Source organism: Sorghum bicolor, chromosome 6 (assembly GCF_000003195.3).
Source record: "Sorghum bicolor cultivar BTx623 chromosome 6, Sorghum_bicolor_NCBIv3, whole genome shotgun sequence".
In the NCBI taxonomy this organism is placed as follows: Eukaryota; Viridiplantae; Streptophyta; class Magnoliopsida; order Poales; family Poaceae; genus Sorghum; species Sorghum bicolor.
Window position 1 is genome coordinate 23393200 of NC_012875.2, and position 23420 is coordinate 23416619.

The following is a 23420-nucleotide window of genomic DNA, read 5'->3' on the forward strand; positions in this document are numbered from 1 at the left end:
AAGCATAAAGAAGAAAAGGAGGGAGATCGAGAGCACGGTAGTCATGAAGATGACTACACTGGTGATACTGAACATGATGATCAAGACACTCGTGATCGACGTCGCCTTCGTCACAACCGTAGAGGTATGGGTGGCAACCGCCGACGCGAGGTACACAATAATGATGATGCTTTCAGTAAGATTAAATTTAAGATATCCCCTTTTGATGGTAAATATGACCCTGATGCTTACATCACTTGGAAGATTGCTGTTGATCAAAAGTTTGCATGTCATGAATTTCCTGAGACTACACGTGTTAGGGCTGCTACTAGTGAGTTTACAGATTTTGCTTCTGTTTGGTGGATAGAATATGGAAAGAAAAATCCTAATAACTTACCTAGAACTTGGGATGCGCTGAAAAGGGCCATGAGAGCTAGATTTGTTCCATCTTACTATGCGCGTGATATGATAAATAAGTTGCAGCAATTAAGACAAGGTGCTAAAAATGTAGAAGAATATTATCAGGAATTACAAACGGGTATGTTGCGTTGTAACCTAGAGGAGGATGAGGAACCGGCTATGGCTAGATTTTTGGGTGGGTTAAATCGGGAAATTCAGGACATCCTCGCTTACAAAGAATACAATAATGTAACCCGTTTGTTTCATCTTACTTGTAAAGCTGAAAGGGATGTGCAGGGACGACGTGCTAGCGCAAGGAGTAATATTTCTGCAGGGAAGGCTAATTCATGGCAGCAACACATGGCTTCAACTCCATCTACATGTATTTCTACTCCATCATCTAGTGACAAGGCTCGAGCTGCCCCCACCAATTCAGTTGCGAAGACGATGCAAAAGCCTGCTGCGAGTACTTCATCCGTGGCATCGACGGGTAGAACAAGCAACATACAATGTCATCGGTGCAAGGGATATGGGCACATGATGCGTGACTGCCCAAACAAGCGAGTTATGATTGTCAGGGATGATGGTGAGTACTCATCTGCTAGTGATTTTGATGAGGATACACTTGCACTGCTTGCGACTGACCATGCAGGTAATGAAGATCAAATAGAAGAACATATAAATGCAGGTGAAGCGGACCACTATGAGAGCTTGATCGTGCAGCGAGTGCTTAGTGCACAAATGGAGATGGCGGAACAAAATCAGCGACACATTTTATTCCAAACAAAGTGTGTCATCAAAGAGCGTTCTTGTCGCATGATCATTGATGGAGGTAGCTGCAACAACTTGGCAAGCAGCGATATGGTGCAGAAGCTTGCCCTCAACACCAAACCACACCCGCATCCCTACTACATCCAATGGCTGAACAACAGTGGTAAGGCAAAGGTAACTAGACTTGTGAGAATTAATTTTTCCATCGGATCCTACAAAGATATTGTTGAATGTGATGTTGTGCCTATGCAACCTTGTAACATTCTGCTAGGTAGACCTTGGCAATTTGATAGAGATTCTATGCATCATGGTAGATCAAATCAGTATTTTTTTCTATACCATGATCGCAAAATTGTGTTGCATCCTATGTCCCCTGAAACTATTATGCAAACTGATGTTGCTAGGGCTACTAAAGCAAAGAGCAAGAGCAATAAAAATGATAAATCTGTAATTGGTAACAAAGATGAGATAAAACTGAAAGGACGTTGTATGATAGCTACCAAATCAGATATTAATGAGTTCAATGCATCCACTTCTGTTGCTTATGCTTTGATATGCAAGGATGCTTTGATTTCAATTGAGGATATGCAATGTTCTTTGCCCCCTGCAGTTGCTAACGTTTTGCAGGAGTATTCTGATGTGTTTCCAAGTGAGGTACCAGAGCTTGAGTCGAGGACGACTCAAATGCAAGAAAGGGAGGATGATGAGGACATCAACACCAGCGATACATCCTCTCCTACATCCTCTCCGACACAACCTATAGCTGGTCCTACATCTCCGACACAACCTATAGCTGGTCCTACATCCTCTCCGACACAACCTATAGCTGGTCCTCTTACTCGTGCTCGTGCCCGTCAACTCAACCTTCAAGTAAGTTCAGTTTTAAACTCTTGTCAATCATATTTAGATAATGGAGACATGTGCACTTTCGTGTTGCTCAGGAATAATGGACAAGATCAGCAAGGGAAGGTTCAACTGCATTCAGAATTTGAGGCAACACCAACTTCAAGGGCTGATTGCTTATGGGAAGAGTGATAACTTAACAAAGGTGATTGGAGATCAGGTCCAAGCCTCCACAACATCCTCTATCAAGTTACCACGTCGCTTCTAAAGCAAGGAAACAAAGAGTCCAAACCCAACACGTTTTGGGAGTTGGATTCGGACTGGAAAATAACTCTAACTTGTATGGATCACCACGGCGTCATATGGACTCCAACTGGGACGTTCCTATACTTGTTGGAAAGCTCATGAAGTCTACTTTCCAATGGGTCCAACCACATATTTATGCAGCTTATGAGTCAGGCGCAGTCCTTGTTTTCGTGCCGACACCTTTTTCTGTTTTGGTGCTGCGTCACCCTATTTTGGACCAATGGCCCATGTATCAAGTTGAGTCCATTAGGGACGCGTCCTAGGGTTGGAGGACGACTCTAGCACCCCTTTGGTCGTCCTCCCCTCTATTTATTTACATCTAGAGTCGCCATGAACAACTGGGTTTTGTTTAGATCAAGTTTAGCCTTCGCTACTTGCTTGTAGGCGCGCGTGCAGGATCAGCCGCCCGTCTCCTTGTCTTCGGAACCCCATTGTTGATTCAGATTCAGTTTGAAACCTTCAATTCATCTTGCAAATTCAGTGCTTGTTTCCTCGTTCTTGCTAGTTCTTCGATTGCTTGCAGGACGGGAGCCCTAGGGGCTGGTTGTCGCGCTCCACAAGATCGTGACGGCTGTTGGACGTGGTGTATCGGTTGCTAAGGCGCGGTCTTGAGGGCTGTAGTCGGGGCGTGAACGTCATCTCCATCCTCTAATCGAGTTATCCAGCGCCTCTCATCGAAAGATCAGGCTAAAAACCCTAGCGGGTTCGCATCAGTTGGTATCAGAGCAAGGTTCTTCGGTGAGGGACTTCTAATCCTTTGCTGTTTTTAATTAATTTCCTATAGTCCAGAAAAGCCAAAAAAAATATAGTAGATTAGTTTTTCCATAATCCTATTAAACCTTTGTGCCTTGGCTAGTACCGTTTTAGTTAGGGCTTGTTGAATTTGCGTTGCTTCGATTTGTGTCGAGTTGCTGGTCTTAGTGTCTAGTCCTTTAGAGTTTCGAGTTCTTGTCACCATCTATACACAGCCGAGTATTACCATATCTTCTCTCTGTCGAATCTGTTGTGAAGTCCGAATTGAACTGTGATCCAAAAAGAAAGATAACTCCATACTTGTTTGGCCTTACTCTAGAGAGAGAGAGAGAAAAGTGTGTGTAGCGAATTGCTCTTTTGTATTCCTTTGTTCATATAATCAGTTTTTGAGGTTGCCCAAAAAAAAGAAAAAAAAAGAAAAAAAAAAGAAAAGAGAAAAGATTCAAAAAAAAGGGGCTGTTTTTCATATTGATTTTAGGTTTCTTCCACCTTGTTTTCGGGGGTGTGCTGTGGTTTTCCTTTGTGTCCAGGCTCGCGTCTCTAGCACGGTCTAGCCTAGGACCAGCACAGTACCATCGTCGAACGCTTATTCAGCTCGCTTTTATAACTAACGTGGTGCTAGTTCGTTCCTTGATTCAGCCCACCTATAGCTCCACATACTCTACAGCTTGACAGGTCTTGTGCTGCAGCACCGATACACTTCGTCCATTGCTGTACACTTGTTGGCAGACGACCCCTCCTGTCAAGCAAGGTAAGAATTGGTAAGAACTTGTGTTACAGGTTGAGTGTGAGCGACTTGCTGTAGCTACATCCTAGTAGTTGTAGGGCTTTTATTTCTTCACTTGCCTTTTTGTTGTCTTTGTCTTTGAACCATGCCAGGGGCAGATGATGGTAACGAAACACCACTTACACCTCGCACTAAGGGCATCATACAACATTTTGAAAGGAAAGTGAAGCTGCACACAGAGGGACTTGATAACGACTTGCAGGTGACAAATGAAAAGCTGGGGCAGTTGGAGGCTACGCAGATTGCCACAAACAACAAGCTCACAAGTTTGGAGGAATCCGTTGCTAGTGTGGACAAAAGCCTTGCTGCTCTCCTAAGGCGATTTGATGCTTTCCACACCGAAGATAAAGAGAAGCATAAAGAAGAAAAGGAGGGAGATCGAGAGCACGGTAGTCATGAAGATGACTACACTAGTGATACTGAACATGATGATCAAGACACTCGTGATCGACGTCGCCTTCGTCACAACCGTAGAGGTATGGGTGGCAACCGCCGACGCGAGGTACACAATAATGATGATGCTTTCAGTAAGATTAAATTTAAGATACCCCCTTTTGATGGTAAATATGACCCTGATGCTTACATCACTTGGGAGATTGTTGTTGATCAAAAGTTTGCATGTCATGAATTTCCTGAGACTACACGTGTTAGGGCTGCTACTAGTGAGTTTACAGATTTTGCTTCTGTTTGGTGGATAGAATATGGAAAGAAAAATCCTAATAACTTACCTAGAACTTGGGATGCGCTGAAAAGGGCCATGAGAGCTAGATTTGTTCCATCTTACTATGCGCGTGATATGATAAATAAGTTGCAGCAGTTAAGACAAGGTGCTAAAAGTGTGGAAGAATATTATCAGGAATTACAAACGGGTATGTTGCGTTGTAACCTAGAGGAGGATGAGGAACCGGCTATGGCTAGATTTTTGGGTGGGTTAAATCGGGAAATTCAGGACATCGTCGCTTACAAAGAATACAATAATGTAACCCGTTTGTTTCATCTTGCTTGTAAAGCTGAAAGGGAAGTGTAGGGACGACGTGCTAGCGCAAGGAGTAATATTTCTGCAGGGAAGGCTAATTCATGGCAGCAACACATGGCTTCAACTCCATCTACACGTATTTCTACTCCATCATCTAGTGACAAGACTCGAGCTGCCCCCACCAATTCAGTTGCGAAGTCGATGCAAAAGCCTGCTGCGAGTACTTCATCCGTGGCATCGACGGGTAGAACAAGCAACATACAATGTCATCGGTGCAAGGGATATGGGCACATGATGCGTGACTGCCCAAACAAGCGAGTTATGATTGTCAGGGATGATGGTGAGTACTCATCTGCTAGTGATTTTGATGCGGATACACTTGCACTGCTTGCGACTGACCATGCAGGTAATGAAGATCAAATAGAAGAACATATTAATGCAGGTGAAGCGGACCACTATGAGAGCTTGATCGTGCAGCGAGTGCTTAGTGCACAAATGGAGATGGCGGAACAAAATCAGCGACACATTTTATTCCAAACAAAGTGTGTCATCAAAGAGCATTCTTGTCGCATGATCATTGATCGAGGTAGCTGCAACAACTTGGCAAGCAGCGATATGGTGCAGAAGCTTGCCCTCAACACCAAACCACACCCGCATCCCTACTACATCCAATGGCTGAACAACAGTGGTAAGGCAAAGGTAACTAGACTTGTGAGAATTAATTTTTCCATCGGATCCTACAAAGATATTGTTGAATGTGATGTTGTGCCTATGCAAGCTTGTAACATTCTGCTAGGTAGACCTTGGCAATTTGATAGAGATTCTATGCATCATGGTAGATCAAATCAGTATTTTTTTCTATACCATGATCGCAAAATTGTGTTGCATCCTATGTCCCCTGAAACTATTATGCAAACTGATGTTGCTAGGGCTACTAATCTTGATGCAAGATAGGTGCATGATTTTCAAGGAACATACCTGATGACGACATCAACACCAGCGATACATCCTCTCCTACATCCTCTCCGACACAACCTATAGCTGGTCCTACATCTCCGACACAACCTATAGCTGGTCCTACATCCTCTCCGACACAACCTATAGTTGGTCCTCTTACTCGTGCTCGTGCCCGTCAACTCAACCTTCAAGTAAGTTCAGTTTTAAACTCTTGTCAATCATATTTAGACAATGGAGACACGTGCACTTTCGTGTTGCTCAGGAATAATGGACAAGATCAGCAAGGGAAGGTTCAACTGCATTCAGAATTTGAGGCAACACCAACTTCAAGGGCTGATTGCTTATGGGAAGAGTGATAACTTAACAAAGGTGATTGGAGATCAGGTCCAAGCCTCCACAACATCCTCTATCAAGTTACCACGTCGCTTCTAAAGCAAGGAAACAAAGAGTCCAAACCCAACACGTTTTGGGAGTTGGATTCGGACTGGAAAATAACTCTAACTTGTATGGATCACCACGGCGTCATATGGACTCCAACTGGGACGTTCCTATACTTGTTGGAAAGCTCATGAAGTCTACTTTCCAATGGGTCCAACCACATATTTATGCAGCTTATGAGTCAGGCGCAGTCCTTGTTTTCGTGCCGACACCTTTTTCTGTTTTGGTGCTGCGTCACCCTATTTTGGACCAATGGCCCATGTATCAAGTTGAGTCCATTAGGGACGCGTCCTAGGGTTGGAGGACGACTCTAGCACCCCTTTCGTCGTCCTCCCCTCTATTTATTTACATCTAGAGTCGCCATGAACAACTGGGTTTTGTTTAGATCAAGTTTAGCCTTCGCTACTTGCTTGTAGGCGCGCGTGCAGGATCAGCCGCCCGTCTCCTTGTCTTCGGAACCCCATTGTTGATTCAGATTCAGTTTGAAACCTTCAATTCATCTTGCAAATTCAGTGCTTGTTTCCTCGTTCTTGCTAGTTCTTCGATTGCTTGCAGGACGGGAGCCCTAGGGGCTGGTTGTCGCGCTCCACAAGATCGTGACGGCTGTTGGACGTGGTGTATCGGTTGCTAAGGCGCGGTCTTGAGGGCTGTAGTCGGGGCGTGAACGTCATCTCCATCCACTAATCGAGTTATCCAGCGCCTCTCATCGAAAGATCAGGCCAAAAACCCTAGCGGGTTCGCATCAGTTGGTATCAGAGCAAGGTTCTTCGGTGAGGGACTTCTAATCCTTTGCTGTTTTTAATTAATTTCCTATAGTCCAGAAAATCCAAAAAAAATATAGTAGATTAGTTTTTCCATAATCCTATTAAACCTTTGTGCCTTGGCTAGTACCGTTTTAGTTAGGGCTTGTTGAATTTGCGTTGCTTCGATTTGTGTCGAGTTGCTGGTCTTAGTGTCAGTCCTTTAGAGTTTCGAGTTCTTGTCACCATCTATACACAGCCGAGTATTACCATATCTTCTCTCTGTCGAATCTGTTGTGAAGTCCGAATTGAACTGTGATCCAAAAAGAAAGATAACTCCATACTTGTTCGGCCTTACTCTAGAGAGAGAGAGAGAAAAGTGTGTGTAGCGAATTGCTCTTTTGTATTCCTTTGTTCATATAATCAGTTTTTGAGGTTGCCCAAAAAAAAGAAAAAAAAAAGAAAAGAGAAAAGATTCAAAAAAAAGGGGCTGTTTTTCATATTGATTTTAGGTTTCTTCCACCTTGTTTTTGGGGGTGTGCTGTGGTTTTCCTTTGTGTCCAGGCTCGCGTCTCTAGCACGGTCTAGCCTAGGACCAGCACAGTACCATCGTCGAACGCTTATTCAGCTCGCTTTTATAACTAACGTGGTGCTAGTTCGTTCCTTGGTTCAGCCCACCTATAGCTCCACATACTCTACAGTTTGACAGGTCTTGTGCTGCAGCACCGATACACTTCGTCCATTGCTGTACACTTGTTGGCAGACGACCCCTCCTGTCAAGCAAGGTAAGAATTGGTAAGAACTTGTGTTACAGGTTGAGTGTGAGCGACTTGCTGTAGCTACATCCTAGTAGTTGTAGGGCTTTTATTTCTTCACTTGCCTTTTTGTTGTCTTTGTCTTTGAACCATGCCAGGGGCAGATGATGGTAACGAAACACCACTTACACCTCGCACTAAGGGCATCATACAACATTTTGAAAGGAAAGTGAAGCTGCACACAGAGGGACTTGATAACGACTTGCAGGTGACAAATGAAAAGCTGGGGCAGTTGGAGGCTACGCAGATTGCCACAAACAACAAGCTCACAAGTTTGGAGGAATCCGTTGCTAGTGTGGACAAAAGCCTTGCTGCTCTCCTAAGGCGATTTGATGCTTTCCACACCGAAGATAAAGAGAAGCATAAAGAAGAAAAGGAGGGAGATCGAGAGCACGGTAGTCATGAAGATGACTACACTGGTGATACTGAACATGATGATCAAGACACTCGTGATCGACGTCGCCTTCGTCACAACCGTAGAGGTATGGGTGGCAACCGCCGACGCGAGGTACACAATAATGATGATGCTTTCAGTAAGATTAAATTTAAGATACCCCCTTTGATGGTAAATATGACCCTGATGCTTACATCACTTGGGAGATTGTTGTTGATCAAAAGTTTGCATGTCATGAATTTCCTGAGACTACACGTGTTAGGGCTGCTACTAGTGAGTTTACAGATTTTGCTTCTGTTTGGTGGATAGAATATGGAAAGAAAAATCCTAATAACTTACCTAGAACTTGGGATGCGCTGAAAAGGGCCATGAGAGCTAGATTTGTTCCATCTTACTATGCGCGTGATATGATAAATAAGTTGCAGCAGTTAAGACAAGGTGCTAAAAGTGTAGAAGAATATTATCAGGAATTACAAACGGGTATGTTGCGTTGTAACCTAGAGGAGGATGAGGAACCGGCTATGGCAAGATTTTTGGGTGGGTTAAATCGGGAAATTCAGGACATCCTCGCTTACAAAGAATACAATAATGTAACCCGTTTGTTTCATCTTGCTTGTAAAGCTGAAAGGGATGTGCAGGGACGACGTGCTAGCGCAAGGAGTAATATTTCTGCAGGGAAGGCTAATTCATGGCAGCAACACATGGCTTCAACTCCATCTACACGTATTTCTACTCCATCATCTAGTGACAAGGCTCGAGCTGCCCCCACCAATTCAGTTGCGAAGACGATGCAAAAGCCTGCTGCGAGTACTTCATCCGTGGCATCGACGGGTAGAACAAGCAACATACAATGTCATCGGTGCAAGGGATATGGGCACATGATGTGTGACTGCCCAAACAAGCGAGTTATGATTGTCAGGGATGATGGTGAGTACTCATCTGCTAGTGATTTTGATGAGGATACACTTGCACTGCTTGCGACTGACCATGCAGGTAATGAAGATCAAATAGAAGAACATATTAATGCAGGTGAAGCGGACCACTATGAGAGCTTGATCGTGCAGCGAGTGCTTAGTGCACAAATGGAGATGGCGGAACAAAATCAGCGACACATTTTATTCCAAACAAAGTGTGTCATCAAAGAGCATTCTTGTCGCATGATCATTGATCGAGGTAGCTGCAACAACTTGGCAAGCAGCGATATGGTGCAGAAGCTTGCCCTCAACACCAAACCACACCCGCATCCCTACTACATCCAATGGCTGAACAACAGTGGTAAGGCAAAGGTAACTAGACTTGTGAGAATTAATTTTTCCATCGGATCCTACAAAGATATTGTTGAATGTGATGTTGTGTCTATGCAAGCTTGTAACATTCTGCTAGGTAGACCTTGGCAATTTGATAGAGATTCTATGCATCATGGTAGATCAAATCAGTATTTTTTTCTATACCATGATCGTAAAATTGTGTTGCATCCTATGTCCCCTGAAACTATTATGCAAACTGATGTTGCTAGGGCTACTAATCTTGATGCAAGATAGGTGCATGATTTGCAAGGAACATACCTGATGACGACATCAACACCAGCGATACATCCTCTCCTACATCCTCTCCGACACAACCTATAGCTGGTCCTACATCTCCGACACAACCTATAGCTGGTCCTACATCCTCTCCGACACAACCTATAGCTGGTCCTCTTACTCGTGCTCGTGCCCGTCAACTCAACCTTCAAGTAAGTTCAGTTTTAAACTCTTGTCAATCATATTTAGACAATGGAGACACGTGCACTTTCGTGTTGCTCAGGAATAATGGACAAGATCAGCAAGGGAAGGTTCAACTGCATTCAGAATTTGAGGCAACACCAACTTCAAGGGCTGATTGCTTATGGGAAGAGTGATAACTTAACAAAGGTGATTGGAGATCAGGTCCAAGCCTCCACAACATCCTCTATCAAGTTACCACGTCGCTTCTAAAGCAAGGAAACAAAGAGTCCAAACCCAACACGTTTTGGGAGTTGGATTCGGACTGGAAAATAACTCTAACTTGTATGGATCACCACGGCGTCATATGGACTCCAACTGGGACGTTCCTATACTTGTTGGAAAGCTCATGAAGTCTACTTTCCAATGGGTCCAACCACATATTTATGCAGCTTATGAGTCAGGCGCAGTCCTTGTTTTCGTGCCGACACCTTTTTCTGTTTTGGTGCTGCGTCACCCTATTTTGGACCAATGGCCCATGTATCAAGTTGAGTCCATTAGGGATGCGTCCTAGGGTTGGAGGACGACTCTAGCACCCCTTTGGTCGTCCTCCCCTCTATTTATTTACATCTAGAGTCGCCATGAACAACTGGGTTTTGTTTAGATCAAGTTTAGCCTTCGCTACTTGCTTGTAGGCGCGCGTGCAGGATCAGCCGCCCGTCTCCTTGTCTTCGGAACCCCATTGTTGATTCAGATTCAGTTTGAAACCTTCAATTCATCTTGCAAATTCAGTGCTTGTTTCCTCGTTCTTGCTAGTTCTTCGATTGCTTGCAGGACGGGAGCCCTAGGGGCTGGTTGTCGCGCTCCACAAGATCGTGACGGCTGTTGGACGTGGTGTATCGGTTGCTAAGGCGCGGTCTTGAGGGCTGTAGTCGGGGCGTGAACGTCATCTCCATCCACTAATCGAGTTATCCAGCGCCTCTCATCGAAAGATCAGGCCAAAAACCCTAGCGGGTTCGCATCAATACCATATGCTTAGAAATCAATTTGGACGCACCCAATGGAACTCGTAGATTACGTGTGTCATATGGAATCTCGCTTCGGTCTGTTTGGAGACAATGTTAGTTTCGGTGCAAGATAGGTGCATAGTTTGTGCCTAATGCACCATAGTCTAAGAAACAATTTTTGACGCACCTGTTTGTACTCCTAGATGAAGAGGCTCAAGTGGAAGCTCGGTTCGGTCTGTTTGGAGATAGTGCTAATCTTGATGCAAGATAGGTGCACGGTTTGCATGGAACATACCAAATGCTTGGAAATCAATATGGATGCACATGACGGAACTCCTAGATGACGTGTGTCATACAAAATCTTGCTTTGGTCTGTTTGGAGACAGTGTTAGTTTCGGAGCAAGATAGGTGCAAGGTTTGCACATAACGCAGCATAGGCTAAGAAACCATTTTGGACGCACCCGATGGTACTCCTAGGTAAAAGGCTCAAGTGAAAGCTCGGTTTGGTCTATTTGGAGATAGTGCTAATCTTGATGCTAGATAGATGCACGGTCTGCATGGAACGTGCCATATGCTTAGTAATTAATTTGGACACACCCGATAGAACTCCTTGATGACGTGTGTCATATGGAATCTTGCTTTGGTGTGCTTAGAGACAGTATTAGTTTCGGTGCAACATATGTGCACGGTTTGCGCCTAATGCACCAAAGTCTAAGAAACCATTTTGGAAGCACCTGTTGGTACTCCTAGGTCAAGAGGCTCAAGTGGAGGCTCAGTTCGGTCTGTTTAGAGATAGTGCTAATCTTGATGAAAGATAGGTGCACGATTTGCATGGAACAAACCATATGCTTAGAAATCAATTTGGACGCACCAGATGGAACTCTAGATGACATGTGTCATATGGAATCCCACTTCGGTCCGTTTGGAGACAGTGTTAGTTTCGGTGCAAGATAGGTGCATGGTTTGCACCTAATGCACCATAGGATAAGAAACCATTTTGGATGCACCCGATGGTACTACTAGGTCAAGGTGCTCAAGTGAAAGCTCGGTTTGGTCTATTTGGATATAGTGCTAATCTTGATGCAAGATAGATGCACGGTTTGCATGGAACATACGATATGCTCAGAAATCAATTAGGACGCACCTGATATAACTCCTTGATGATGTGTATCATATGTAATCTTGCTTCAGTTTGTTTAGAGAGAGTGTTAGTTTTGGTAGAAGATATATGCACAGTTTACGCCAAATGCACCATAGGCTAAGAAACCATTTTAGACGCACCCGATGGTACTCATAGTTGAAGAGGCTCAAGCGGAGGCTCGATTTGGTCTGTTCAGATATAGTGCTAATCTTGATGCAAGATAGTTGCACAGTTTGCATGCAACGTACCATATGTTAAGAAATCAATTTGGACGCACCCAATGGAACTCTTAGATGACGTGTATCATATGGAATCTCGCTTCGGTCCATTTGGAGATATTGTTAGTTTCAGTGCAAGATAGGTGCACAGTTTGCACCTAATGCACCATAGTCTACTAAACCATTTTGGACGCACTTGTTGGTACTCCTCGGTGAAGGGGCTCAAGTGGATGCTCGGTTCGGTCTGTCTAGAGATAGTGCTAACGTTAATGCAAGATTGGTGCACGGTTTGCATGGAACATACCTGTAACACCCCAGGTGTTTGTCACTTGCTAAGTACTAGGTTTGAGCTCAAACATGAAAAGTTCAATGGTAATAAAGAGGTCAAAGTCAATCTATGAAAGTAAACCCCAACTTGGGCTTGGTGGATGCAACCTTGCTTGCATATATGCCTTTTTAAAAGGTATGCTTTGATGATGCTAATGGAACCTTTTCTATGTGTCTTATATCCATTCCAATCTATGTTGGTCTCTGGAAAAGTTTGGTGAAGTTTGGAATCAAGAAGTCACATGAAATGATAAGTTATATCCTTGTTGGAATGACTCTATTAAGGAAATGGAATCATGGGTCACCAACCAAACCTTGCAAACTTGCTCATATGACACTAGATGAATTATACAACAAAAGTCATGAAGGGTTCATGTTGAGCTTATGTCAAGAAAATGCTTGAATTGGCCTAAAACCCCATTTGGTGCTTTATCAGGATACTGCATTGACCAAAGTGAAAGTTTGACTTTGGTTGGAGTTATGAGGATTGGCCCTAAATAAAAGTTGTAGTTTTCCTTCTGTAGAAGAAACTTTATTCAAGGGTCAAGAACCAAATCAGCCTGCAAATAGTTCAAACAGAGGCTCAAAGTTCGAATCAGCTGCTGCTTTTTAGCCCGGAGAAATAATTCTAAGTCCCAGAAAGTGACAGCAGCAAGTTAGCTTCTTTGTGACATTTTAGCATCCAAATTCATATAGTAACTCAATTAGATTCCTTAATATGAGTTGGAGTACTCTTCTTGATAAAACCAATGGATCAAGTGTTATCAAATTTGGAGCTCATTGGGATATCTAAAAGTAGCTCCCAAGACAGCAAAAAGTTATTTTATCGCTAAACGGACATCGACCCGTTGGCATGCCGCGTTCTCGTGTTTTTGTTAAGCAACTAAAGTTGGTCCAAGAATAAAAGTGGTGGACAATTACTTGGAGAAGGTCATGTAAAAGTGGTGGACAATTACTTGGAGAATAAAAAGTTGCATCAAGTTTGACATGGTTTGGATCATCAATTCTTTGTTTTGCTAATCACCGTCAATACGTTGACACTCATGATTTGGCATCTAATTATCTCTTAATCTGTTGGTCTAATGACCTTGGCCCTTAATCTAAGTTGGAGAGCAGGCCGAGGTGAGCAAACTTCCTTTTCGGCCCAAGGTCCAATTCGGCCCAGAAGTGGCCCAAACCGGCGTCCCACCTTCCCTACTTCGCTGCCCGCCACGTGCTCGAAGATATGCGTCAATGGGCGACGCGCGTCTGGTGCGTGTCCACCATGCACGAGCTGGGCTGCACCTCTCTGCCATCCCCTGCTGCTCGATGGGGAGAGCTGAGTGCGGGTCGAGCTCGCCTTGCGCTCCCTCAGTGGTTCTCCACTCGCTCTCGCCCCTCTCTAACCCTCTCTGGTCGCTCTTGTACAGCAGAGCCGCCATGGCCACCATGGACCTCGAGCAGAGCTCGAGCTCCTGCTGCTGCTGGCTGCAGCCGGCCAAGGCCAGGGCCAGGCGTGGCCATGGCTAGCCGAGGCCAGGCCGCCGGCTGCCTCCCTGCTGCCGCTGGCCACTTGCCCCAGAAGCTGTTCGCCATGTCTCTGCTCGGTTTCTGGTATGGAGAATGTCTCTGCTCCGTTTCTGGTATCGAAGGATCTCGGTTTGGAATAAGAAACAACACAGGGTTCCAGATGCGAACCACAGACTATGAATAGTGCGTTTGGACTGCGGTTGATTCGTGAAAAACTCAGGGTCCCCAGTGCAAAGTCGTTTTCCTTTATCCTTTGTTTTTGCAGATTTATTGTATGAAATTTGGAAATGCATAGTAATTCATAGAAAAGTCGTAAAATAGCAAATGTGGACTTTTTGGAATCCTTATGAAATTCTCTATGCAGTAGATCTATAATATGGCATGGTTTAGTTTGAAGTTTTAGTCGTAAAAATAGATTTATGCTGTTAGGTTTTAATTGCTTGTTATATTTGTCTTTTTCATAACTGCTGTGTTATTGTCAAAACAAATGTGAAAATATTATGACATGCTTTTCATATGATATTTGATGACTGGTAAAAGTTTAATGAATTTAGGAACAATATATTAAGAGTTACAAAAATAACAAGTACCCTGTGTTCCTTTGCTCCTATTCTGAGTGGATCTGCATGTTTGTATTGTTTGGCTCAGTTAAGTTGTGAATCATGCCTTAATGAAAATATATAAGTTTTAGTACTTTTCATGAGCTTTCCAAAAAGATAAATAGCACAATTTTTGGTTGAGCACATGTTCAGTTATAGTGGTTTAAATTACTGTTCCAGTTTCTGTCTAAACCCAGACAGGATTGCATTGTTTGTAATGTAAGACCTTGTTAGTGGTAGATTTAGCTCTAGATATTTATAACAAAGTTGTTCAAAATTTCGTAAGCTTTCTAGAAAGTACACAATCATAAATTATGGACATGTGAACCTCAAGTTATAGCTGTTTAATGTAGCATGACAGATTCTGTCTATGTTTTGGACAGAGATGCCTTCATGGGATTAATTGACCTTGTTAACTGTGGAATCATATTTAGATGATAATAAGAAAGTTGTAGGTAACTTTATAAGCTTTCCACAAATATAAGAATTATGTTTGCTGGAGGTTTACAACTCCAGTTATGCTGCTTTGAATTTCCTATCAGGTTTCTGTGTGTAATTGTACCCCTACTGTTTGGGCAGCATGAGCAGTTTTGATTGTGCAACTAATTTCATGATATAAATGATGTTTCTTGTGCAACTTGTCTATATAAAATATGTAGATAATTTATTAACATATCTTGTGGTAAAGTTGCATATCATTTGGCTAAGTGGTTTATGAGTTACAGTAGTATGAATTTCATCCTTTAAAATGCTTGTTCTCTGGAAATTCCTGGACCAGATTATATGGTCATGCATGTTTGACTTGGTTAACTTGTTAATCATGCTAATATGATTAAAGATGAATCGTAGATGATTTTATAATCTTCCCAGAATGTCCTATTGCATAGATTTTGGAGCTGTGTAGCTCCAGTTATGAATTGTTTACTGAGTTGCTGCATGTATGTCCAAAATTGCTGAAATACATGAATGCTTGATTGCTTTACTTTGTGTGATCTAAGTATGATTCATGTCTTTAGTGGTGATTAAGTAATACACTTGTAACCCTGTTAAACTTGTGTTATTATTGATATGCTTGCTCTCTATAGTTAGTTGTGTGATGTTAGTTAAATAACTTAGATGCATGTGTCTTGCATACTTTTATGTAATGCATGTTGTGTCACTATTCTGCATATTCATGCACTTGCATCTTGCATCTCATCTAGGTGCACTAGATGAATCACGTGAAGGGCATGATGTGGAAACAAACCCGAAGATGGTGTTGGGTGGACCCATCCCGAAGGTGGAAGGTCTAAGCAAGTGTTGTGACCTTAGATGTCACCAAGACGGAGCAACTAACTGAATTGACTCAGTGTTAATCTCAGGCAAGCCCCGGAGCATTATAAGTCTCCCACTACTTTTGAATGCAATTGAGAATATATGTTATATATGTATTGTTGCATTATGTATAGGAGTTGGGTGAAACCCTTGCTGCATATAACACTCCTTGTCCAGTAAATATACCTATGACCCTATGTAGATTCAGGATCGAATCTAAATGCTTAGCTATGCTTAGATCGGTAGAAGCCAGGTGATGTCCTGTCACCTGAGCGAGATAGGTGGATACCTGAAAAGGGTGGCTATATATGCTATCATGGAAATAACCAAGTGATGAGGATGAATAATTGGAGACCGGGCGGGACGATGATAGAGAAGTAACAAGACATGGAGGTCTTGGGTGCCTATCTATCCCCGCCTGTGTCAATTAAGGACCGATCGTTGACGGCCCTCTTGTCATGTTGAACGCATGCCCCACACTTAGCTGGAAGGATAAGTCGTTCCGACCGCGAAGCCTGAACACTATCCGGGCCGGGAGTCGAGCCGCCATGCGCTGTATTGGTGATGGTTGAGGAGAACGACGAGGGCGCGGCGCGCAACCTTGGTATACCTTGGATACCTCGGTCGCCGGAACGGTCCTCGGGTACTGGCGGTGCCTGCCGAACCCGCGAATTGGTCCTGGATAGTGTAATACGGTGACCTGTAGCTCACTTGATCAGTGAGTGTGGTTTGTGTGGGGAATAACTCGCCAGCTGGTCAGAAATCGATTCGAATCGCCATCGCTCCTGGATAGTGAGCACTTGACTTGAGCTTCGTCATCGTAGTAATGTTTATGGAACACTTGGATGGTTATGGTATGATGATGATGTTGGAAATGCCACATCAAATATGGGTACTATGGTTGTATCTTAATCAAGTGATTGCTTTAGTATAGGTGCTAATCTAGATGATAGGTTAATGATTATTAACTTGAGCTAAATACCTAAAAGGTTACTTAGTCGCAACTTAAGCTTTTTATGCAAAAAGTGTTGTCAAGCTAGCTCCACCAATAAAGCCTTGCATACTCCTTGGTGTCATATTATTTCTGGTTTATGACGGGTAAGTCTAGCTGAGTACCTTCTCGTACTCAGGGTTTATTCCCACTTGTTGCAGGTTGTGATGTATCATGGCTACTGCAAGAGTTGGATGACTCCTACCATATTAGAGGAGTAAGATCATGGGCATGATCCTTCTTAGTTACCTCATCTATGTTGCTTTTGTTGGAGTTGACCTGGATACTGGCATGTATTTGAAATAAGGGCAATATTAGTTTCAAATTACTTTGCTTCCGCTACTTTTCAACTCAAGTTGTAATAACTACCTTGAACTCCGATGTATATCAAACTACTTGTGAAATGGATGTAACATGTGACTTGTTATGTTGAATCACTACGATCTTGGCTTGTAAGATGGTTGGTTTGAAATCCCTCGTGATTTCACGGACTACCGGGTTTATGAGAGTTCGATTACGTTAAAGCAACTGCTTTGGCGGGAGTTTTTTGTAGTTTATCTCTTGTAAATTGGGCGGTTCTGTTACAGCTGGTATCAGAGAAGGTTCAACATTAAACTTGTCATATGTGTATTTAAAACAAAAGATTTTGTTTTATAAAATCAGTTTTTGACAACTTATAGCTATTATAGATATAGGTGTGTTCAAATCTGAAAGGGTTTTACCTAAGTATGCCAGTGGTCATTTCCTTTATGCCCAAATAAGGACCCTTAGGTGGCTTATTTAATTACTAACTTGGGGGGTTTATGCATCATATTTCTATTTCGTTGCTCATACGGCGTGCAATAGTATGAGTGCCATTCATTTGAATGGTAATGTATGGATCATTTTTTCCTCTACGCCTCGGTAAGTGTGAGTTGTGAGAGCATGATCGGACACACCGCCGATCTAGGGAAGTGCTTTTGGTGCTGGATCATGTGCACATTTTACATGTGCCTATGAAAAGGTACCGCATGATGGGTGATTCCGTCCTTAGAGGCGATGCCGTCACTAGGACGATGATGTGGGTAGTAGCACTACACATACAGGTATGGGGATACACGTGTGTGGAGCGCATAGCTTTTTAATCTTGTACTGCATGTTTCATACTGTGGGTGGGCTGAAATGAGTTTTCTGCAGGTATGCTAACCACGAATGCGTAAATTGAATATTATGACTAGCTATATGTCGAGAGTGTACGTGTTATGCCACCGACATAGAACGTGATTGCCACCTGGCAATTTTGTGAGGACGAATAGGACGAAGCATGCATCATCATGATTGTTATCTTATGTATAACTATGTGTCTCTCACCTTTGTTCTAACAATAAGTAACTTATGAATCAATGTGGTGTCACCTTGCTTGTGTGCAGTTGGATAAAATGCTTTGCTACATGTTGCTTGAATAGCTATAATTGAAGATAAGGTGTGATTAGCTTTGTTTTGCCCGTGTTGTGGTTGATCTGTGCACCCTGTCAGTATGATGCACATCTCTAAGATGACTAGTCTTTTAAGCATAAGTTAAAAATTTGTTTTCACAACTAGAGAAAAAAAACATACACCTTTCTAGTAAAAGAAAGTAAAAGATAAAAGCACTTTACCATCATGTTTTGTATGTTTAGGTGTACTAGTGTTGCTTTATATGATTGCTTGATATCTGCAAATTTTGTGCTTAGTAATGATTGTTGGAGATAGTGTGACTGATGTTCTCAAATGTTTGCTTAAAACCATGATGCATCAGTGGATGTGTTGTTAATCAGGTAGTGTCATAGTTGTGACCTTTTTGTCCTTATTAAGCATGCGAGTGTTGAAGAGCCTTATCTTAGAATAACACTCATGTCACTTTAATCTCATGGTTATCTCCAAGTAGATTCCAATGATAAAGAGCTTGAGTTTGTGCATGGTTGTTAGCTCTTGAATGTTGTGTATCCATCCCCTAATCTGTGTATTGACTCAATCTTTCAAATCTCAATCGTTTTATCTCCGACTCTCTTGAGTCTCTGGGTGCTTATCCGTCTTAATCTTATGTGATCTATGTTCTCTAGTACTATGTTTTAAATCACCTCCTTGTGGACTTCTAATCTCATGACTATCTCAGTTTGATGCCCCTCTTTTGCAAAGTGCTCGCTGCTATGCAACACAATTTGTACCATGAGAGATTTCCTTTGGGTTGTATGTTCAGTAATGGTGTCTTGGTTAATGATTGATGGTGCCGTGAAGAAACCGAGAGCCCCTTGTGGCGGCCGACACATGGTTGTGCTGCTCGGCACGCGCTAGTATCGTTGTTGCTAGCCATGATCCATTATAGAACTACACCAATGTGTCATCTCATCATGAATTTGTCCTTAATTATCTATCTAGATTTGATCAGAAGATCCTTACTTCACGTGCAAGTAAGAGAACTTCCTATGAAGTTACAAAGAGGATAACCTTTGAAGAACAGGTCACTGACATAAACATTAACAGACTGCAAGAGATGGTAGACAAGTGACACTATTTAACTATTCCTGCAATGATGATGGTCATTTAATGAGCAACATTGGTCATCCATGCCGAATCAAAGGACACACAACACTTAATGTTGGACAAGTTATCTGTTGAACAAGCATTGATCATCACCATTATGCTTATGATCTAGTTTTCCTAAGTCTTGATCTTTATGTGCATCGTGGTGATACGACTAAAGTCAACCATCTTTATCATGAATCCTTATCTCCTGGCTTTGAAGGTGACCAATTGTTAAGCGTCAGCCACAATTGTTGTAGTTAAGTGTGGAGCTTTGGAAATTTTAGTGCTGAGAGCCAATTGATTGGTTGCTAGTAACAAAGCTAATCTCAAGCAAGGAAACGATGGATTGATAGCCATGAAGGATATATTTCATCAACTAGTGAATTAAACTGTGGAGTTGAGAGATGTCTTGTCAGTCAGGAATGCTGCCGTTTTAGCACCGAACAAGTTTAGTATGTATATGTTCTGCCTACACAAATGGTACCTCTTTGAGCTGAATTTTGGTCAGAGGTTAGAAGACTCATGGATCTGTATTTCTACCAAATTTCATGGGGATGTGAGTGATAATTGGTGAAATATGAACCAAAACCCAAAAGGGGTAGAAATCTACAATCTCAGTTTTGATATGGATCATCCTTTGCGTAGAAAGTGGTGTTTGTCTTGGTTCCATGGATTACCTTGTGGGCAATGTCTTGTTGTATAGATAGTGCTTATATGATGAAACAAGATTCTTTGTACCCATTTGTGCCAGTGTGAGCCAGAAACTTTTGGAATGGTGTCAATCAATAGATTTTCAATATCAGAGCTACCGACTGATCCTAAAAAGGAAGCCATAAAGGGAAAAGTAGTTCCACTAGATTGGTTTTGCTATGGAACAAGTCAACCTAACTCTTATGCAACTGCATCATGAAGAAAGGTCATGCTTAACCTACTTGGTGGTAAATTATTTCTTTAGTTGGTTGAACACTTGCAACAGTTGAAGACCTATAGACCCCACTGTCATCCTTTGTCAGTAGTGGTTATCTGCTAATTCTTACATGCCTTGGTTACCTTCTATGTGTTACCCAAGAAGTTACATCTGATTCAACCCAGATAACTTTTGTTGTTTGGATACAAGAATCCCTTAAAGTAAATGATCATGGAAGGCGTGGAACCAACAAAGTCAGCTATCACATTCACTGTTCTCTTAACCAGGTGGTAAGTACAATGTTGTCATTAGAGAAAGGGAACTGCAAGTGTGGGAAGTTATAATTCAACCATTTTGGTAGAGGACTGCTTTTCAAATCTTGTGAATGAGCCTAGAATCACTATAGTGCGCAACCCTTAGAAGCTTGTGACCTGGTGTGAAGTTCATATGGCTTGCATTAGTTTCACTAAAGAAGCTAATGGTACAAGTAGCTCCTTAGGCTCTAAACAACCAGAAACAAAATACATGGAACAATGTTGTCTTGGATTCCTCCCAAAGTAACAGTGCTTCACTGAAGTCAAACAAAAAGGGAGATTCTCTAAATAAAGGTTTACTATGAAGGTCAAGTATCAGAAAATGTTTGGATCAAGTTAGCTTCTCTGATGTTCTAAGCTAAGTCGCCCACAGCTATCGCTAATGTTGGAAAATGTGTGACATTGTTTTCTTCCCTTGAAAGTCGTTTGCACCGAATCTCGGGACGAGATTCTTTTAAGGGGGGGAAAGCTGTAACACCCTAGGTGTTTGTCACTTGCTAAGTACTAGGTTTGAGCTCAAACATGAAAAGTTCAATGGTAATAAAGAGGTCAAAGTCAATCTATGAAAGTAAACCCCAACTTGGGCTTGGTGGATGCAACCTTGCTTGCATATATGCCTTTTTAAAAGGTATGCTTTGAAGATGCTAATGGAACCTTTTCCATGCGTCTTATATCCATTCCAATCTATGTTGGTCTCTGGAAAAGTTTGGTGAAGTTTGGAATCAAGAAGTCACATGAAATGATAAGTTATATCCTTGTTGGAATGACTCTATTAAGGAAATGGAATCATGGGTCACCAACCAAACCTTTCAAACTTGCTCATATGACACTAGATGAATTATACAACAAAAGTCATGAAGGGTTCATGTTGAGCTTATGTCAAGAATATGCTTGAATTGGCCTAAAACCCCATTTGGAGCTTTATCAGGATACTGCATTGACCAAAGTGAAAGTTTGACTTCGGTTGGAGTTATGAGGATTGGCCCTAAATAAAAGTTGTAGTTTTCCTTCTGTAGAAGAAACTTTATTCAAGGGTCAAGAACCAAATCAGCCTGCAAATAGTTCAAACAGAGGCTCAAAATTCGAATCAGCTGCTGCTTTTTAGCCCGGAGAAATAATTCTAAGTCCCGGAAAGTGACAGCAGCAAGTTAGCTTCTTTGTGACATTTTAGCATCCAAATTCATATAGTAACTCAATTAGATTCCTTAATATCAGTTGGATTACTCTTCTTGATAAAACCAATGGATCAAGTGTTATCAAATTTGGAGCTCATTTGGATATCTAAAAGTAGCTCCCAAAACAGCAAAAAGTTATTTTATCGCTAAACGGACATCGACCCGTTGGCATGCCGCGTTCTCGTGTTTTTGTTAAGCAACTAAAGTTGGTCCAAGAATAAAAGTGGTGGACAATTACTTGGAGAAGGTCATGTAAAAAGTTGCATCAAGTTTGACATGGTTTGGATCATCAATTCTTTGTTTTGCTAATCACCATCAATACGTTGACACTCATGATTTGGCATCTAATTATCTCTTAATCTGTTGGTCTAATGACCTTGGTCCCTTAATCAAAGTTGGAGAGCAGGCCGAGATGAGCAAACTTCCTTTTCGGCCCAAGGTCCAATTCGGCCCAGAAGTGGCCCAAACCGGCGTCCCACCTTCCCTACTTCGCTGCCCGCCACGTGCTCGAAGATATGCGTCAATGGGCGACGCGCGTCTGGTGCGTGTCCACCATGCACGAGCTGGGCTGCACCTCTCTGCCATCCCCTGCTGCTCGATGGGGAGAGCTGAGTGCGGGTCGAGCTCGCCTTGCGCTCCCTCAGTGGTTCTCCACTCGCTCTCGCCCCTCTCTAACCCTCTCTGGTCGCTCTTGTGCAGCAGAGCCACCATGGCCACCATGGACCTCGAGCAGAGCTCGAGCTCCTGCTGCTGCTGGCTGCAGCCGGCCAAGGCCAGGGCCAGGCGTGGCCATGGCTAGCCGAGGCCAGGCCGCCGGCTGCCTCCCTGCTGCCGCTGGCCACTTGCCCCACAAGCTGTTCGCCATGTCTCTGCTCGGTTTCTGGTACTGGTATTGAGAATGTCTGTCTCTGCTCCGTTTCTGTTATGGAAGGATCTCGGTTTGGAATAAGAAACAACACAGGGTTCCAGATGCGAACCACAGACTCAGATGAATAGTGCGTTTGGACTGCGGTTGATTCGTGAAAAACTCAGGGTCCCCGGTGCAAAGTCGTTTTCCTTTATCCTTTGTTTTTGCAGATTTATTGTATGAACTTTGGAAATGCATAGTAATTCATAGAAAAGTCGTAAAATAGCAAATGTGGACTTTTTGGAATCCTTATGAAATTCTCTATGCAGTAGATCTATAATATGGCATGGTTTAGTTTGAAGTTTTAGTCGTAAAAATAGATTTATGCTTTTAGGTTTTAATTGCTTGTTATATTTGTCTTTTTCATAACTGCTGTGTTATTGCCCAAACAAATGTGAAAATATTATGACATGCTTTTCATATGATATTTGATGACTGGTAAAAAAGTTTCATGAATTTAGGAACAATATATTAAGAGTTACAAAAATAACAAGTACCCTGTGTTCCTTTGCTCCTATTCTGAGTGGATCTGCATGTTTGTATTGTTTGGCTCAGTTCAGTTGTGAATCATGCCTTAATGAAAATATATAAGTTTTAGTACTTTTC